At 43.4% G+C, this 20,162-nt stretch overlaps 1 protein-coding gene across 1 annotated transcript in view; it reads left to right on the top strand.

Moving 5' to 3' along the window:
• The first annotated feature begins 13,338 nt into the window (after nucleotides 1-13,338).
• The window catches only part of LAMB4 (laminin subunit beta 4), a 99,524-nt gene continuing 92,700 nt past the window's right edge, over nucleotides 13,339-20,162 (top strand). Inside the window, exon 1 of the mRNA XM_077864055.1 lies at nucleotides 13,339-13,380. The gene's annotated coding sequence lies outside the window, so the exon portion shown is untranslated. The remainder of the gene's footprint in view (nucleotides 13,381-20,162) is intronic.

Raw genomic sequence — 20,162 nt, 5'->3', positions numbered from 1 at the left:
ATAGGAACGAAAGGCAACACTGCCATACGTGTACCCATGGGCAAGTTACTTCTTTATGCCTCAGTTTCCCCATCTGCAAAATGAGAATAATTTAATACGTCACAGGGTTGACATATGAATTGTGGAAATTAAATGATTCAGTGTGCCTCGTTCTCCTACAAAACCCCCCATTTCTCTGGACTCACTGAAACCTTAAAGCGTGCAAGTGTGACACTGTGCCACAAAGCCACCACACTGAAGGATGAAATGAAAGAAACATGGCATCCACCATGGGTGTTGGGGCAAGAAGGATGGAGGATGGCTGTGGATCGGGGTGTGGCACTGGCTGAGTCATTTAACTCTCTAGATTTAGTTTCCCTATCTTGAGAGCAAAGCGTTAGAACTATAATCATCCACGACTCTGTGTCAACACTTTTTTCTGAGTAGAAGCCACGCAGCTTGTACACAGATTACCAATCACTGAAAATTTGATACATTTCAACATTTTCCTATAGGTATGGGAATACATTTTAAATTTCCAGTAGGAATTACAAAAACTCTTCAATGGACCCGAGCCTCCCAGGTCACTCTTAAATGCCCTGTGAGCTCCGTCTACCTCAGTCTGGCAACTGGAGCAGGGCAGATTCTGAGGTGGGGGTCACCAGGATGACCTCAGACCCAGGCTACTCCAAGCTTAAGGATCTTCTCCTCGTCTCTGTAAGGAAGGGGACCTGGAATGTTGGTATAAAAGAAACCAAAGGGTACATCTATCTTCTCTCCGGGTGCCCATGGCTCTCTGCCTGAGGTCACTCTGAGGTAACACAGGGTGGCTGACATCAATCCTGTCAGGGAAGGTTTTGCGGTTTCCTCACTGCCTGCAGACTTTGCAGGCAGGCCCACACCCATCTGCCCTTTCAGGGTTTTGGCAGCATGTGTCAGCTCCACTAAGCACTGTGACCTGAGCTGCATTCAGATCCACCAAGTCTTATTAAAGGCTGATTAGCTGTCTGATGTCTCCTGAGATCTGGTAATCCTCCCCACATCCCGTCAGGGCTTGCAGGCCAGTGAGGACTTCTGAGCCCTTGTGAAATCTTGAGTCAGGGCAAATCCGTGTAGGTGCTCAGCTCCGCAGTTTGGTGGGCCACCACCCAACAAGGCCCATCCAGCAATTCTGGTTGAGTTAAGGCTGCACCCAGGAATTTCTTCCCAGGCTGCCTTCCAAGGGAAATACCCTGTCCTAGAGCTATGAAATGTCTGCTTGTCTCAAATTGTTAAATATTGTATGATTCCATTTATCATATAAAGTTCAGAATAGGTAAATTTCTGGAGAAGACTATTTCTGGTCAGAAAGGTCCAGAATAGGCAATATTGATGGAGATAGGAAGTAGATTAGTGATTGCTCGGGGCTGAGAGGAGGGTTAGAGGAACCATGGGGCTGATGGCTATGGGAATGGAGTACTCTTTGTGGTGAGGACAAAATATTCTCTCTCTCTTTTTTTTTTAAGATTTTATTTATTTATTCATGAGAGACAGGGGGAGAGAGAGAGAGAGAGAGAAAGAGGCAGAGGGAGAAGCAGGCTCTGTGCAGGGAGCCTGACGTGGGACTCAATCCTGGGTCTCCAGGATCAGGCCCTAGGCTGAAGGCTAAACCACTAAACTGCTGAGCCCGGACAAAATATTCTAAAATTAGATTGTGGTGATGGTTGTACAACCTTGTGATATATTTTAAACAATGAGTTGTACATGTTAAATGGGCAAATTGTAACACATGAATAAAGTTATCTTTGCTTTGCTTTTCCCTTTATATTATTTAATTTTTCCAATTTTTTAAAGTTTTTATTTTAATTCCCCTTAGTTAACATAGAGTTATATTAGTTCCAGGTGTATACAATAAAATGGTTTGACACTTCAACACCACCTGGTGCTCATCATGACAAGCGCACTCCTTAGTCCCTATGGCCTATTTCTCCTGTTCCCCCACCCATCTCCTTTCTGGTAACCATCCGTTTGTTTCTCTATAGTTAACACTCTGTGTCTTTATCTCTCTCTCTCTCTCTCTTTTTCTCCTTGCTCATTTGTTTTGTTTCTTAAATTCCACATATGAGTGAAAGCATATGTCTTTCTCTGACTGATTTAGCTTACCATTATACTTTCTAGAACCATCTATGTCCTTGCAAATGGCAAGATTTCATTCTTTTTACGGCTAAATAATATTTTATTGTAGATATATACCACCTCTTCTTTATCCATTCATCAATTGATGGACACTTGGGCTGCTTCCATATCTTGGCTGTTGTAAATAAAGCTGCCATAAACATAGGGGTACATGTATCCCTTTGAATTAGTGTTTTTGGTATTCTTTGGATAAATACCCTGTAGTGCAGTGGCTGTAATCATAGGGTGGCTCTATTTTTAACTTCTTGAGGTAAATCCATACTGTTTTCCGCAGTGGCTGCATCAGTTTCCATTCCCAACATTCCATTCCCAAAGAAGCATGAACAAGGGCTCCCCTTTCTCCGCGTCCTCACCATCACCTGTTTCTTCTCGTATTGTTCTTCTCGCCATTCTGACCGGTGTGCAGTGATGTCTCATTGTAGTTTTCATTTCCATTTCCCTGATAGTAAGTGATGATGAACATCTCTTCACGCGTCTCTTGACCTTCTAGATGTCTTCTTTGAAGAAATGTCTGTGTCTTCTCATTTTTTTTTTCTTTTCTCTTTTTTTTCTTAGGGGGAATGTTGTATGTGCATGTCAGTGGGGGAAGGAAAGAGGGAGAGAAAGAGACTCTTAAGGACGCTACATCCAGGGGGAGTCCTGCCCTGGACTCCATCTCATCACCCTGAGATCATGACCTGGGTCAAAAATCAAGAGTTGGTTGTCTAACTGACTGAGCTATCTGGACACCAATTCTGCCCATTTTTTAATTGAATTATTTGTTTTTTGGTGTTGAGTTATATAAGTTCTTTATATATTTTTGGATACTAACCCTTCATCAGATATGCCATTACGGATACCCTCTTCTTTTCTGTACATTGCCTTTTAGTTTTGTTGATTGTTTCCTTTCCTGTGCAGAAGCTTTCTATTTGTTGGGGGGAGGGGGCAGGCACCTGGGTGGCTCAATTAATTAAGCATCCAAGTCTTGATTTCTGCTCAGGTCATCATCTCGGGGTCTGGAGCCTGCTTAGGATTCTTTCTCCTCCTCTCCCTCTGCCCACCCCCACCACCTCCACTCACATGTGCTCTCCCTCTCTCTTTGAAAAAAAAGAAAAGGAAGCATTTTACTTTGATGCAGTCCCGGTAGTTTATGTTTGCCTTTGTTTCCTTTGCCTCAGGAAACCTATCTAGAAAAAAAGTTGCTACCATCAATGTCAAAAACATTACTGTCTATTACCAACTTGGATGTCTTTTATTTCTTTTTGGTGTCTGATTGCTATGGGTAGGACTTCCAATACTATGTTGAATAGAAGTAGTGAGAGTTAGACATCCCTGTCTTGTTCCTGACCTTAGGGAAGAGCTCTCAGTTTTTCCTCATTGGGCATGATGTTTCCTGTGGGTTTTTCAAATATGGCCTTTATTATGTTGAGCTAGGTCTCCTCCAATCCTACTGTGTAGAGGGTTTTGGTTTTTTTTTATCACGAATGGATGTTGTACTCTGTCAAATGCTTTTTCTTCATCTATTGAGATAATCATATGGTTCTTACCCTTTCTCTCACTGATATGATGTATCATGATGATTGATTTGCAAATATTGAACCACCTTGCAACCCAGGAATAAATCCCACTTGATTGTGGTGAATGATTTTTTAAATATTTTTTATTGGAGTTTGATTTGCCAACATATAACACCCAGTGCTCATCCTGTCAAGTGCCCCCCTCAGTGCCCGTCACCCAGTCACCCCATCTGCTTCCACTACCCCTTGTTTGTTTCCCAGAGTTAGGAGTCTCTCATGTTTTGTCACCCTCTATGATTTTTCCCACTCATTTTCTCTCCTTTCCCTTTAATCCCTTTCACTATTTTTATATTCCCCATATGAGTGAAACCACATGATAATTGTCTTTCTCTGATTGATTTATTTCACTCAGCATAATACCCTCCAGTTCCATCCACATTGAAGCAAATGGTGGGTATTCATCTTTTCTGATGGCTGAGGAATATTCCATTGTATACATAGACCACAGCTTCTTTATCCATTCATCTTTCAATGGATACCGAGGCTCCTTCCATAGTTCAGCTATTGTGGACATTGCTCTATAAACATTGGGGTGCAGGTGTCTCGGCTTTTCACTGCATCTGTATCTTTGGGGTAAATCCCCAGTGAATGATTTTTTAATGTATCATTGAATTCAGTTCCCTAGTATTTTATTGAGGATTTTTGCATCTGATGTTCATAAGGGATATTGGCCTTTTTTAGTGGAATCTTTGGTTTTGCGATCAGCACAATACTGGTCTCATAGAAGGAATTTGGAAGTTTTCCTTCCTTTTTTTCTCTTTTTTGGGAATAGTTTGAGAAGAGTAGGTATTCTTCTTTAAATGTTTGGTAGACTATGCCTGTGAAACCATCTGATGATAGACTTTTGCTTGTTTGGGAGTTCTTTGATTACTCAATTTCTTTGCTGGTTATCAGTCTGCTCAAATTTTCTATTTCTTCCTGTTTCAGTTATGGTAGTTTATATGGTGCTAGGAATTTATCCATTTCTTCTAAGTTGTCCAGTTTGCTGGCATGGAGTTTTCCATAATATTCTCTTATAATTTTTTTTGTATTTCTGTGGCCTTGGTTGTATTTCTCCTCTTATTTGTGACTTTATTTCTTTGGGTCCCTTCTCGTTTTTTCTTGAGGTGTGTGGTGGCCAGAGATTTATAAATTTTATAGATTTTTTTTTCAAAGAACCAATTTCTGGTTTCATTAATCTGTTCTATTGTGGGGTTTTTTGGGTTTTGGGGGGGTTTTGTTTTGTTTTATTTTTAGTTTCTATATCTAATTTTTACTATTTCTTTCCTTCTGCTAGTTTTAGATTTTGTCTGTTGTTCTTTTCCTAACTCCCTTAGGGGTAAAGTTGGGTTGTTTATATGAGATTTTTCTTGCTTCTGGAGATAGGTATTGCTATAAATTTCCCTCTTAGAACTGCTTTTGCTGAATCTCAGAGGTTTTGGATCATTATGTTCACTTTTTATGTGTTTCTATGTACTTTTAAATTTCTTCTTTTACTTTATGGTTGACCCATTCATTGTTTAGTAGCATGTTATTTAGTCTCCATATATTTGTAGTCTTTCCAGATTTTTTCTTGTGGCCATAGCATTGTGCTCAGAAAAGATGCATGCTATACCTTTGATCTTCTTGAATTTATTGAGGCTGGTTTTGTGGGCTAATATGTGATCTCTCCTGGACAATGTTCTGTGTGCACTTGAAAAGAACATATATTCTGCTGTTTTAAGATGGAACATTTGAATATATCTGTTAAATCCATCTGTTCCACTGTGTCATTGAAGGCCATTATTTTCTTCTTGATTTTCCATTTAGATGATTTGTTCATTAATGTAAATGGGATGTTAAGGTCACCTACTATTATTGTATTGAATATTCACTTCTCCAACATTTAACTTAAGTTCAACTGAATGCGTTGAATTGCACACTTAAAACTTTATGGTATGTAAATTATACCTAATGGAACTTCCCAATTTTGAAGGCTTTGTAAATAAATAAATCAGGCTAAGATTCCATATTGTTGAATTTGGGGCTTGCTCCTGCCCTTCAGTCTGCCCTACATCTATTTCTGAGAGATGACAGGGCAAGTAAGAACAAGAGAATGAGAGAGAGCTATCTGGAAAGATATTCACAAAAAAATTTTAGGCTTTCACCATAATCAAGTGGGATTTATTCCAGGGATGCCAGGGGCTCAATATTTACAAATTAATCAACATGATACATAATGCTAACAAAAGAAAGGATAACGACTATAGATCATCTCAATAGATGCAGAAAAGGCATTTGACAAAGTACAACGTCTTTTCATCATAAAAGATCTCAACAAAGTGGGTTCAGAGGAGACATAGCTCAGGATAATAAAGGCCATATATAAAAAACCTACAGCTAACATTATACCCCACAGGAAATACTGACACCTTTCCCTCTAAGGTCAGGAATAAGACAAAGCAGGAAAGAATATACAATGGGGAAAGGACAGTCTCTCCAACAAACAGTGCTGGGAAAACTGGAGAGCTGTATGCAAAAGAAAGAAACAGGACCACTTTCTTACACCATACACAAAAATAGACTCAAAATGGATTGAAGACCTGAATATGAGACTTGAAACCATGAAGATCCTTGAAGAGGACATAGATCTTTGACATCAGATATAGAAACATTTTTCTAGATCTGTCTCCTGCTCAGTCAAGAGTAACAAAAGCAATAACATAGATGAATCTAAAGGGTATAATGCTAAGTGAAATAAGTCAGAGAGAGATAAATGCCATATGATTTCACTCCTATGTGAAACTCAAGAAACAAACAAACAAAAAAAGAGATAGACTTTTGAGAACAAACTGATGGTCACCAGATGGGAGGTAGGTAGAGGATTGGGGAAGTAGGTGATGGGAATGAAGAGTACACTTATGATGAGCACTGAGTACTGTATAGAATTGTTGGGTCACTCTATTGTACCACTGAAACTAATATAACACTGCATGTTAATTATACTTCAAAAAGTTAATTTAAAAATGAAGTGAATAATGTAATGATTTGTAGAACACTTAGGCTTTCTGGTGATTTTTTTGTTTTCTTTTTCATAATTCTTTATATTGTCTGATATGAGGTAAATGAGCATATATTATTTTTTAGGAAAAGCAACCAAGCTGTTTTCTTTTTTGGAAAAGGAAATCAAAGGCAAGATCTTTGTTTAAGAGCTACACTATGAGACTGTTTCTAATTAACAAATTGATAAAGCTTTGGTTCAGTGGGCAAATTAGTTTTCTAGAAAATCCCTCCTGGCTGATAATGCTCTAACCCTGGCCTCAATCCTAAGAGGTAAATAATTAAGGCCTTCTGAGATGAAGGCAGATATCCTAAGAACGTGGCATCAATTTATCAGGAGAATAGCCATGGTCACCTGTACATGGTTATTTGAAAGCAAGTTTCTGAAATCTGAATGATATTGTCATTTTAATTTTCATTATAAAACTAGAGATACATAATATCCAGGGAAAAACCTTTAAGATATAATAAAAATCACCTAAGAATGCAGCTAGCCTTTTCAATTTATGTATTTCAAAAAGAAAAGAATTATTTTTTAAAAAAATTTTTATTTACTTGTTTGATAGAGAGACTGAGCAGCAGGCAGAGGCAGAGGCAGAGGCAGAGGCAGAGGCAGAGGGAGAAGCAGGCTCCCCACAAAGCAAGAAGCCCGATGCAGCCTCTATCCCAGAACCCTGGGATCATGACCTGAGCCAACGGCAGACGCTTAACCAACTGAGCCACCCAGGTGCCCCTTATGGAATTTGAAAGTTTACAGTAAGGTTAAACTATGCATATACATTTAGCATCTAGCGCTTTATGTTTTTATTTTAATTTTTTTTTTTGAGAGAGAGAACAAGAGGGGGGTGGGGAGGGGCAGAGAGGGAATCTTAAACCGGCTCCATGCCTAGCGCAGGGCCCATTGCGGAGCTGAATCCCAGGACCCTGAGGTCATGACCTGAGCTGAAGGGCACCTGTTATTTAATTCCGTGTTTTTATTTGTTACAGTGTTTTAAATTGGTGCCACTTATTTTTAATGTGTAACAGGTATGAAGCTTTGGTAACAACACTCCCAAAAGCCCTTTAAAGGCCTGTAAAATTAATGTTTGAGGAATGTTTGTTGAATCTATTCTCTCACTAGCCAATATTGTATAAAAAAATGAATACTAAGTGTTGCTCAGTTCATAGTCCTCTCCTTCCATGAGCTTGTAGGAATCCCAAATGTGTCTTGGCAAGTAACCAGCAAACTTACCCAGACACTGCAGAGATTTGTCATGGAGACTTTAATATACTGGCAGGTGAGGGAGATTTAAAACTCCTCCTTAGTTTCATTTTTGCCCTATAGATCTTTGTAGGAGAACGGAATAACCATGGCGTCCCCAGCCACTTAAATCTGCAATTCCTGTGATGGTTATGTTGGCCAATCACAACAGAAGATGTGTGACACTTAGAAAGATGCTGGGTCTGTGAGAACTTGATAGACCATGGAGAACCAAAAAGAAGGTATTGCATCCAGTCTCCTAGAAGTAGATTGGGGTGGGATTGGCTCCCCGCTTTGTAAGAAACAAGGCCCTCTAGTTCAGCACGTTCTATAGCTGGCAAGTACCAAGCTGCCTGAAAATGACTCCAGAAGCATGAACCAGAAAAAAAATGAGTAAACAGGGAACAAAATATTCCTGCCTTTTCTCCTGGCAAGTCAAATTGGCTTCAGAGAATAGGAGAAACTCTAAGAGAGGAAAGAAAACAAAGGGAGTCTAATAGATGAAAGAGAAAAAAAAAAGGAAATGAGAGAATTACGTTTTGTGGAAAAGGCAGATCGTGATTGATAAGAGAAGTAACAGTTGATTTAAATTACCCCAGGGCCTTATTAGGGCAGGAAAAAGAATTTTCCTCCTGTTCTAAGTTACTAGACACTAGGGGAAATTGTCTCTCTCTTGCCTTGAACGTCTTACTGCCGCAAATTCTCTTGGATGACTTTCCTGTGTCATCCACTCTGGGAATGTATCACGCCTGTTGAAACGCCAACCGTAAGCAGTTCAAATCCCATTTTAGAATAGAAGTTCTAGACCTAAATTCAGGGATTTAGATTTTTCTGAAATCAAGATTTCTCTATATAATTTTGTTAGCAATTTCTGCAATTTAGTGGCAACACGTTGAAAAAGCAAGCACCTACTGTATGCCCTGCACTCAGCTTGGCATTTGGAGCTAGAGTGCGATATAGTTTAAATCCTTAGCCAAAACACTTGTGGGATGGAAGATTATGCCCAAGTGAATTCATCACAGTAGGGTAGGTGACAGGCTCTCTTTGCTACAAAAACTGGCCATGAGAGCAGTTTCTTTTCTTTTTTGAGTTTTAATTTAAAGTCTGGTAGTTAACATACAGTGTAATACTAGTTTCAGGTATACAATTTAGTGATTCAACCCTTACATAGAACAGTGATCATCACAAATCCTTAATCCCCATCATGCATTTAACTCATACCCCACCCACCGACCCACCTCCCCTCCAGTAGCCATCAGTTTGTTTTCTAGAGTTAACAGTAAGAAAACAGCTTCTTTTTTTTCTTTTAAAATATTTATTTATTTATTTATTTATTTGTTTGTTTGTTTGTTTGAGAGTGCATGCATGGCTGAATGGAGGAGGGGCACAGGGAGAGGAAAAGAATCTCCAGCTGACTCGCCGCTGAGTGCACAGCCTAACTCGGGGCTTGATCTCATGACCCTGAGATCATGACCTGAGCTGAAATTAAGAATGCTTGATGCTTAACCAACCGAGCCACCCAGATGCCCCGAAGAGAGTGGCTTTTTATAGAGAATCAGCCCATATTCCAAGACTAGATTAGAGGGCAGGGGAATAGGCCAGATTCCTCCAAATTCTGGTAATGGTCATCCTCTGTGGAGATGAGGCAAGGCCCAGCAGCGGAGATTCCAGGAGACTTCCTATACTGAGGATCTGTCCCCTGTGGCAGACAGAGCCATAGGTTGAAGCTGACGTGAAGGAGGACCCGCCCCAAGGAAATAGCAGAAGTGCCAGTTTCCCAGTCAAAAAATATGGCTCAGGGTGGACATAGTAAAGGCAACCTTCTGATACTGAGCCAGACTACCTGCTGGAAAGAAAAGGACCCTAGACAGAAGCCCAGTCCTGCACAATGGGCCCACCCAGGTAGAAGGGAAGTCTGCAGGGCAAGTCAGAAGTGCTGCCCCCTGGTGGGGACTAGAACCCAGAGCAAGGCCCTTAAGCATTAGACCTTGGGTCTGGTGATAATGAAGATCACTCTATTGTCGTACTTTTTTTTCTTTTTAAAATTTTATTTATTTATTCATGAGAGACAGAGAGAGAGGCAGAGCCACAGGCAGAGGAGAAGCAGGCTCCATGTAGGGAGCCTGATGCAGAACTCGATCCTGGGACCCTGGGATCATGACTTGAGCCAAAGGCAGACGCTCAACCACTGAGCCACCCACGTGCCCCCATCACTGTACTTCTAAAGAAGAGCCAGCTCTCCCTGGAGGAATCTAGGAAAGCTTTACAAAAGGTGACAGCAAAAGGAAAAGTGGAAAGAGGAGAATGGTGTCACATAGGAAGGAACAGCCTGTGCAAAGACCTGAGTCATAAGCGTGAATGACATGTCCAGGGACAGAATGAGGAGGGCCTAGCTCCCAAGCACGCAGCACAGAAAGTGGTGTCAGGGCCAGGCTGTAAACCTGTCTGGTTTTGCTACACTGAGAAATGTGGATCCTGTAAGTGAAAGGGAGCCAGTGAAGGTTTGCAAGCAAAGAAGCGCCAAGTCTATTTTTTTTTATTATTTATTTATGATAGTCACAGAGAGAGAGAGAGAGAGAGAGAGAGGCAGAGACACAGGCGGAGGGAGAAGCAGGCTCCATGCACCGGGAGCCTGACGTGGGATTCGATCCCAGGTCTCCAGGATCGCGCCCTGGGCCAAAGGCAGGCGCCAAACCACTGCGCCACCCAGGGATCCCAGAAGCGCCAAGTCTAAATCTCTGTTCTCTGGTGTCAGTGAAGATGATGGCTCAGAAGAAGCAAGGATAAAATTTAGGCAACAATAGGGTGCCTGGGTGGCTCAGTTATTTAAGCGCCTGACTCTTGATTCAGCATCCTGAAATCAAGACCTCCAGGGTGGGCGCCACACTCAGCAAGCAGTTGCTTGGCATTCTCTCCCTGTGCCCCTCCTCTGCTTGTATGCTATACTAAATACATAAAATTTATTTATTTTTAAAATATTTTATTTATTCATGAGAGACACACACAGAGAGACAGAGACACAGGCAGAGGGAGAAGCAGGCTCCCTGTGGGGACCCCAACGCGGGACTCAATCCTAGGACCCTGGGATCACGCCCCAAGCCAAAGGCAGATGCTCAACCACTGAGCCACCCAGGTGCCCCAATAAATAAAATTTAAAAAAGAAATAAAATTTGGACAACGGAGGCTGTCTGAAATGATGACAGCCCCAACTAATACATTGATGTAAGGCTATAGGAGAAAGAATAAGTGGAGCAAAACAGCTGACTTACCAGCATTTGGGAGATTTCCTTCATTATATTATTTGATTACTCTCATCTCGGGAAGAGCTAATTTAAGAGTCAAATCAAAAATGTAATGTTTTAAAATGTGCTGCTCTGAGTAATTGAGATGGGCATAATTTTGTTTTGCCCATGAAGACCCGGCCTCAAGATGTTAAATTTAGTCTTTATAAGCAAAATGAGACAGCTTGGTCAGTAATATTTAGCCTTCTTTTCACCCCAATACCTGCACCTTCCTGCACCATACTTGACAGGATTTTAGGAGTAAAACCAGTGAAAGGTACATTGACAATCCAGCAAACAATGGGAAGTGGGGACAGGAACCGGAAGGAAGCTATGCTGTGAGGACGAAGCCTCCAAGTCTTCCCGTTGGAGATGCTCTGAGATCCAGTGTGAGCCCTAGAGTTGCCCTCTGGAAGGATAGGATGGTGTCCCAGTGCCAGAAATCCAAGGCCCAAGGAAAGTCCCTGATAGTGGGACTGCCCACCAGCCACATTTGTGCTGAGGGGAAAACCATAGGAACTTTGGGGGAAGCAGCAGAAAACCATTCCCTCTCCATCACTGGACCCCATGAAGTGTTTAGGGCAGCCAGGCTCAGAGATGGTGATTTAGTGTCTCAAGGCCATGGTAGGGGAGGCGGGGGGATTGAAATTAATCCCAGCTGAGGCTTCTGATGTAGACAAATGATTGGGTAAAGACGCCATTGCTGAGAAGGTAGGAAGGTGAGGAGGGCGGAGAGGTTGGGACAACTGAAGAGTTCAACTGTGAACATCTCATGTTTGAGGTGCTGATGAGTCATCCGGAGAGAGGTGTCAGTAGGCAGTTGGAAGCAAGGAGCCAGAGCTCAGAGAGTAGGTGGGGCTGGAGATTAAAAAGTGGTTTAAGCCCTGAAACTATCTGAATGAGGCTGCCTGCGGAATACACGCAGAGATTGCTCAGGTGATAAAGCCCAGAGGAAACACCAGTGTTCCAGGGGAAGGTAGAAGGCAACAATGGGTTCTGTTTTATCTCTTTGGTGTATGACAATATAAACATTGTTTGCTTAATACTTACTGACATAGTCAAATCCAATTAAATAATGGAGCAATAAAGCCTGTCACTCCCAACCCGGGAGGTACGGGATAGTATTTCCAGAACTTCCACAGTAGAGCATGTGCTACCAAAGTATCTGGGTAAAGGTGAAAAACAGAGTTTCAAAGCTGAGTGAATGCTGAAAGACTGATCTTTTCTGCTACGTCTTCTCATTGACAGATGTCAGTACCGGTCAGGGAAATGGGCTAGTTAATTTTGTCTCAATGCTGCATTTGTAGAGGACAAGTTTTATTACTCAAATTCTAGGAGCCGAAGTACTCCATGGAGCGTCTCGCTCTTTCTCTGTGAGTTTCATCAGGCACTTTCTTTTCTCCATACCACCAGAGGCCTGGAATCTGAAGGCAAAGTCGGATGTGCAAGCAAAAGACTACACAAGTTAGTGAATAATAAAACCACCCGTGTATCTCAAACACTCTTCTCCAGGGGGAGTAAAGTATGCAAGTAGTAAGTATGCATATGGCAAGTGTTTGAATGTACCTGCGGCTTTGGTCCAAAGGAACTTGGAGCTGCTCCCACAGACAAGTTGCTCAAGAGAGCAGGGCACCCTGGTTGCTTTGGGGAGCCCAGTGTGAGCCTCTGATTCTTTGAGTCCAGCCTTCTTAATTTCACACTGTTGGAGCGGCTAAGGGGCAGCTGGCACTTAGTCACAGATTTGGTAGGAATCTTGCAGTTTGTTGCTGTAACCCTGATCTCAACCCCTCCCAGCCATTGCTTTCAGAAGTCTGGCACATAGATGAAGAACAGTTGCTGTAAAATAGAGCTCTTTCCCTCTGTATACAAGGTGTGTGTGCGTGTGTGTGTGTGCATGTGTGCGTGCGCACGCGCACGATGCATGTCTAAGTCTAAACCTAAGGCAAGTAATTTCACGAATCGCCTTTTATGGCAGGTTCTGGAATACCTCTCATCTTTTTTTTTTTTTTTTCTCCTTCTCCGCAGGTGCCTCGGGGGAGAGGTTTTCTACTTAAATTGACTCTCACTCTAGGTGTGCCTTTACACACCCTGTTTGCTGCCTGCACCTCTCGACACAGCCTGGCAAATCCCGGTAAGTCCCATCTTCTGTCTCCCCGACAAGTTGGCATTTTTTGGATCAAGAGAAACTATCAGCAAACTTAGAATTTGTTGTGTATGAGGGGAGCCAGCATAGAGTATAAGATACCAGAGCATGGAGTATACTCATTACTTTCACAGACTGATTATCAGGTAACATGTACACACAGTACAATATCCGATGGGAAAAAGGGGTGCTTAGTGTTCAGTGGGGTGCAGCCGGTGACTCGAGTTTTCTGTTCCTTAAAGGAAGTTTCAAACGATGTCATGTTCCACTGCACAATCTAAATTGTGTATTATGTGAATACTTACTTTACCACGGTGATACAACTTGTGACAGTTGGAGAAATGTTCCAATTCTGTAGACCTGTCTTCAAAATATATTGCTCGTGTCTTAGGTCTATATAAGCAGTGAGTTTTAAGGAGAGCAAGGTGTCTACTCTAAGGGAAGTGAGCTTTATAGCTTCATGTTCTGCATTCCTCACTGCGATGCAATTGAAAGCAACACTGTTGGAATCTCTAATGATTCCTGGTGTAAGGGGAGTGGAAAAAAACACGTGTTACACAGATAAGGGAAAGTCAAACATAAGATTTCTATGAGAACTGTCATTTTAAAATGTCTAATGTCACCCATTTGAAGTGTGCCAGAAAAAGAAGTAAGGGCTAATGTAAATATGTGGATTATAATTATCCTCTGTGTTGGAGACTACTGAGCAATTCACGGAAGGAAAGCTGTAGAGAGGCTGTTTCCCACGCACTGTTTGCCCCCGTGGGTCTACCTAGGACAGTGTTTGGACACTGCTGGCCAGCTTGGCATTAAGTCCCCCACACGTCTCCATCTGTTGCCTTCGCATCATTTTGACCAAAAGAAGAAACTCTTTGACAATCTTGTGAGGGCAGATGTGGTAATGTTGGTGGTCAGTAAATTAAAATCGATTAGCAATGCTGGGAAATGAGTTATTGCAGTTTCACATATTTTACTGTTTATTGTGACACTGACTGAAGTTAGGACCAGTGTCCTCCAGTGGCATTTGCTAAACAGTCACCAAAATACATCCAGCGCCTTTGTAAATATATTTACATGCTCTTTTTTTTTTTTTTTTACAAATGATTTTCTTTTTTTCCATGAGAGTTATTTTTTTTTTTTAGATTTTATTTGAGAGAGAGAGAGAATATGTGCACAGAGGCAGATTGAGAGGGAGAAGCAGACTCCCCACTGAGCAGAGAGCCTCATGCGGGCCTTGATACCCAGGACCCTGAGATCATGACCTGAGCCAAAGGCAGACGCTTAACCAACTAAGCCACCCAGGTGACTCTATTTACATGCTTTTTGTCCAGATCAGGGGTGATAGTATGTTTATTCATCCCAGTTACTTTTATGAATATCATTTAAACTCACCAATGAATTTAGCAAGAAAAAATTGTATGTGGCCGCTGTGAAGCTTCACAAAGGTCAGGTCTGGTACACCAACCAGAAAAGCAACACCGATGAAATGGAAAGCCTGATGAAGGAAGGTATGGGGGTGATGACCACCACCCCTGAAAATGGGTAGTATGTGTGGCCGTGCATTTTCTGGTGCTGGGGTGATTTCAGAAAACAGGATTTGTAAAAGTTGCCAGACTGAATACTTTAACATTCATCTAGCTTGGGACTTAGATCATCTCAAATGAGAAACAGAAAACAGGGAACAGGACCAGAGCTGAGGAACTTGTGGATATAAAGGGTGGGGTGACAGGGCCCTGACTAGGGGCACTCTTGATATTTGGGGCCCTATAATTCTTCCTGGGGGAGGACGGAGTGCCCTGTGCATCCTGGGAGACTCTCTAGCCAAATACCTGGCCTCTGCCCACTAGATGTCAGTAGATCCCCCTGCCCTGTGTGACAGCCACAAATGTCCGCAGACCTTGTGCTCTCCACCAGGCAAACCAACCCTGTGAGGACCCTCGGCACATGTGAGAAGCAGGGAAGCTGATGTGGGCCTCAGCCTTTCCAGTATAATCAGCCATAACCCACCTACACTGAGAAGGAAGGAGGTTCTATTTCAGGAAGTAAAATTGAGTGAGTGGGGATAGAAGTAATGAACAGGGAACATCTTAACAATCTTTAAAAAATAAAATAAAAGATCTTCAAGTCAGGACAGATCAGGTGAAGTTCATGGAAGAGGCAGTAAGAAAAATCAAGCTAGAATTTTATGCATGCAATTGACATCAAGGTTGGATGCTGACATATTTTAACACAAACGCAACCTGCAATGACTTTAAGTTGGCAAATGTTTTTATATTTTTTAAAGATTTATTTATTTATTGTTTATTTATTTATTCATGAGAGACACAAAGAGAGAGGCAGAGACACAGGCAGAGGGAGAAGATCCCAGGACCCCAGGATCACACCCTGAGCTGAAGGCAGATGCTCAACTGCTGAGCCACCCCAGTGCCCTGAGATGAGACCTTTCATAGGAGAGACTTCATATATGAAAGAAAGTAAGAAAACTAAAAAAAGAAAGAAAGAAAACTAACCCTATTTTTTCCTGTTTCCTCCCTGGAAGCTCATTAACAATGTAAAAAGCTTCTATTGTACTGGGAAAATCATTTTAGATATTGAGAACCAGAAAAAGAAGGCCTTGACCGAGCAAGCTCTAAGAAGAGCGTGCACATTCAGCCAGAGACCATCAGCTGAGGGAGAGCTCAGTGACGGGTGCCCTCACCCTCCCTCTCTGTCCCTCCAGTACCACTGCCTGGACCTGCAGTGCCTTACATGGGGGGCCACCCAGACAGCTAGGAATGCACGTGCCACAGGGTAGGTTCTTGTGGGGTGTTACTGCCATCCCTAAGAGCAACAGCAGCTCTGATCTTCAGAGTGTGGACCTGGGGAGTTACTGAGGGCAGTGGTTCTCCAACTTGGGCTCACATCAGACACATCTGGAGAGCTTTGTAAATGCACAGAGTGCTGGGCCCCAACCCTAGACTTTCTGAATCAATGGGTCCTGTGCTGGGCCAGTTCCCAGGTGACACTGATGCTGCCAATCTAGTACGGTAGCCAACATTTGGATTTGCTCAGATGAAAGGGCATTCCAAGGACCTGGGAGCCTCTGGTGCTGAAACCAGAAAACTCCCAGGCAAACTAGGATGATCTGGTCTGTGTTAAGTCCACAGGCCACATTTTGAGAACTATTGTTTAAGGAGATGAGATCAAATTCAGATTTGGAAGTGTGCCAGGAATCAAGGACGACCCCCTAGGTTCTGGCCTAAGCCAGTTGGGCCATGGTAATGCCAGTGGCTCCCAAACTGCTGTATATTGGAATCACCTACAATCTTAAAAAAAAAAAAAAAAAAAAAACCTACAGCTGGCATCTCCTCCTGCCGCACCCCGCCACCCCCCCCCCCCCGCCCCACCAATATTCTGATTTGATTGGTATAAAATGTTCACTGGCAGCAGGATGTGTAAAGCTCACCAGGTGATTCTAATGTGCAGCAAAGTATGGGAACCATTGATTTTTTTTTAAAGATTTTATTTATTTATTCATGAGAGACACACAGAGACACAGGCAGAGTGAGAAGTAGGCTCCTTGCAGGGAGCCCGATGCGGAACTCGATCCCGAGACCAGGATCACAGCCTGAGCTGAAGGCAGATGCTCAACGGCTGAGCCACCCAGGCGTCCTGGGAACCATTGATGGACTAGAATGGAATCTCAGAGGAGAGTAGGTGTGTTGGCAAGTTAATGAGTTTTAGGTGTTCACCGGCCATGGGCAGTTCTCCCCCCATCCCCACCCTGCTACATATTAGAATCCTCTGGGGAGCATCCTAAACACATGTGAACGTGTGTCACTGTGCACTTCAAAATGGTCAAGATGGCAAATTTTATGTTATGTGTGTTATGTCATAAAATAAATAAGTATTTTAAAAAAGAAGCCACGAGAAAAATAATCTGCCCAGGGGTTTCTGAGGTGCAGCCAGGGCCGTGGAGGTGCTCAGCCAGCAGGGGGATTAGCGATGAGCTTGGCGATGCGTCATTCGTGTCCTCACTGGGAAACTGGTGATAGTTGTTGAGCAATTATCATAAGAGAATGGAATCTATTCCAGCCTCGCTTGGGGTCCCCTCTGGTGCTCCTCCTCTCTTCTTCGGGGCAGGTCAGGCTGGCACCTGGCTGATGCATGCGGGGTGGGGGGCTCACTTCCTCGTACTATATTGGCTGTCACTTGAAGATACTTCTCAGACTGAGAAGATTCCCAGCAGTTTTTTTTTTTTTAAGGATTTTATTTATTTATTCATGAGACACAGGCAGAGGGAGAAGCAGGCTCCATGCAGGGAGCCTGACGTGGGGCTCGATTCCCCCTGGGCCGAAGGCAGGCGCTCAGCCTTTGAGCCACCCAGGCGCTCCCCCTAACAATTTTTTTTTTAAGATTTATTTAAGACCCTGGGATCACAACCTGAGCTAAAGGTAGAAAGAAGCTCAACCGCTGAGCCACCCAGGTGCCTCTCAGCTATACTTTTGATGAAACTCCCCCATCCTGATCTTGTCCTGGATGCAGAACTCCCGCCTGCATGCTTCGTTTTGTCAAAAGCAGGACGATGAATAACGTGGTTATCCTTTTTAATAAGAATGGGCAATATGAGCAAAGTCTGAAAATATTATGCTCTATAACCAGAGAAGCTGAATTCGGCGAGATCACGGTGTACACGCATGGCCTGCAATTCAGGCCCTGAAAGGAGTAGTCTCTGGGCTGCTGAAGGCCAGCAGGACTATGCAGCCAATATCACCAGCATCCCTGTTCCTCTCCAGGGGGACATCCATCCATTCACAGGCAGATTCCAAGCTGGAAGACTGCTTCCAGTCACCCACCAGGGGCTAACGTCTCCCTCCTTTGGGAAGGTGGGAGGGCTGCAGATGGCACAATTCTAAGGACCCGGGGTTAGACAGAAAGAAGGAGGACTGCTGTGCTGACCACAGGAGCAAACGATCATGTGAACCCAATGCCTTTTGCAGAGCACTTGGGGGGACAAGGCTTCCTTAGTATCACACGGTTCATTACATTGCTGGGATGAAAACTGCTCGGAGGAGCACCTGGGCGGCTCAGCGGTTGAGCATCTGCCTTTCGCTCAGGTTGTGATCCCGGGGTCCTGGGATTGAGTCCCGCTTCGGGCTCCCCGCAAGGAGCCTGCTTCTCCCTCTGCCTGTGTCTCTGTCTCTCTCTGTGTGTCTCTCATGAATAAATAACATTTTTAAAAAGACAAAAGACAGAAGTGTAGCTGAGTGAGTGACCCAAGCCTCATGCCCCGACTGAGGAAAAGGCAATAAGAAAGCACCACCTAGAAAAAGTGCTCAGGTGACCCGTACAGATGCCCCCAAATGAAGCCCAGGCTGGGGGAAGAACGTAGATCACAGAAGGAAATTCACCTAAAATCAGGCATTTAAACAAAAGACTTCCTAAGGATGCTGGTGTTTGAGTTTAGGTGGGTGGCATCCAAGGGGGGAGCAAATGGCATGAGAAGAGGGTCTGGGGCAGCCTGGGTGGCTCAGTGGTTTAGCGCCACCTTGGGCCCAAGGCCCGATCCTGGAGACGTGGGATCGAGTCCCACATCGGGCTCCCTGCATGGAGCCTGCTTCTCCCTCTGTCTCTGCTTCTCTCTGTGTGTCTCTCATGCATAAATAAATAAAATCTTTAAAGGGGGGAAAGAAAAAAGAAAAAAGAAAACCTCTCAGCATAAAAAAAAAAAGAGAGAGAGAGAGGAGAAGAGGGTCTAGGGCAGAAGCAGGTGCCAGCGCAGAGCCAGGCACGTTGGCTTAGACCGACTCAACGTGGGGCTGGGGGAAAGCAGAGAGTTGGCTAGGAAAGGCCTTGAAGGTTGAAAGGCAGAAATAATTGTCACCTTAAATACATGGAAAAGCATTTTTACGCTCACTGCTATCCAAATAGAAACATTAAAATAATAACAACGAGGTATAATTTGTTGCTCTTTAAATTGATAAAGCTTTAAAAATTCGTTATACACTCCGTGTTGGGAAGGGCACAGGTGAGCAGGTGTTCCCATAGGCTGTGAGTGAGCGTGTGCACTGGGGCGAGATGTCCGCATGCAGGTTAACAGTAACATTTTGTTTTTAAAGATTTTATTTATTTATTCCTGAGAGACACACAGAGAGAGGCAGAGACACAGGCAGAGGGAGCAGTAGGCTCCCTGCGGCCCGATGCGGGACTCGATCCTGGGTCTCCAGGATCATGACCTGAGCCAAAGGCAGATACTCAACCACTGAGCCACCCGGGCATCCCAGGTTGACAGTAACACTGACAGCTTCACACACACACACACACACACACACACGTTTACATACACGTAAACACCCAAACACACACATGCTCTTTGATCTGTTATTTCTACTCCATTTAGTATATCCTGGGGGGAAATTAAAGCAATATGAAGAAATATTTAGCAAAAATGTCTATAACAGGAACATATTAGATACACAGTCCGTGTATCAGCCAGTAGGGGATTCATTAAATAAATTCTGGCTCCTGCCTTCAGAGCAATACTATCCGGTAATTCAAAAACCTGATGCAGGAGGGTATTTTACCTTCTCTCCTCCACCCCCTGCAGGCATGTGTACACTCCCACCCGTATAGGCTTCCCCACACAGTGAGGGGGGGGGGGAGCTCTATCTAGAGGGACTCAGCAGAACCTACGAATGGAGACACAGGTGATCCTAATGTCCCTCACTCACTGGGTCGAAAATGACCAACATAGAATTATATTTGCTGGTACAAAGGGATGCCTGGGAGGT

Source organism: Canis aureus, chromosome 21 (genome assembly GCF_053574225.1).
Source record: "Canis aureus isolate CA01 chromosome 21, VMU_Caureus_v.1.0, whole genome shotgun sequence".
Lineage (NCBI taxonomy): Eukaryota > Metazoa > Chordata > Mammalia > Carnivora > Canidae > Canis > Canis aureus.
Note: the sequence above shows the minus strand (reverse complement) of the source record. Positions and strands in the feature narration are given on the sequence as shown.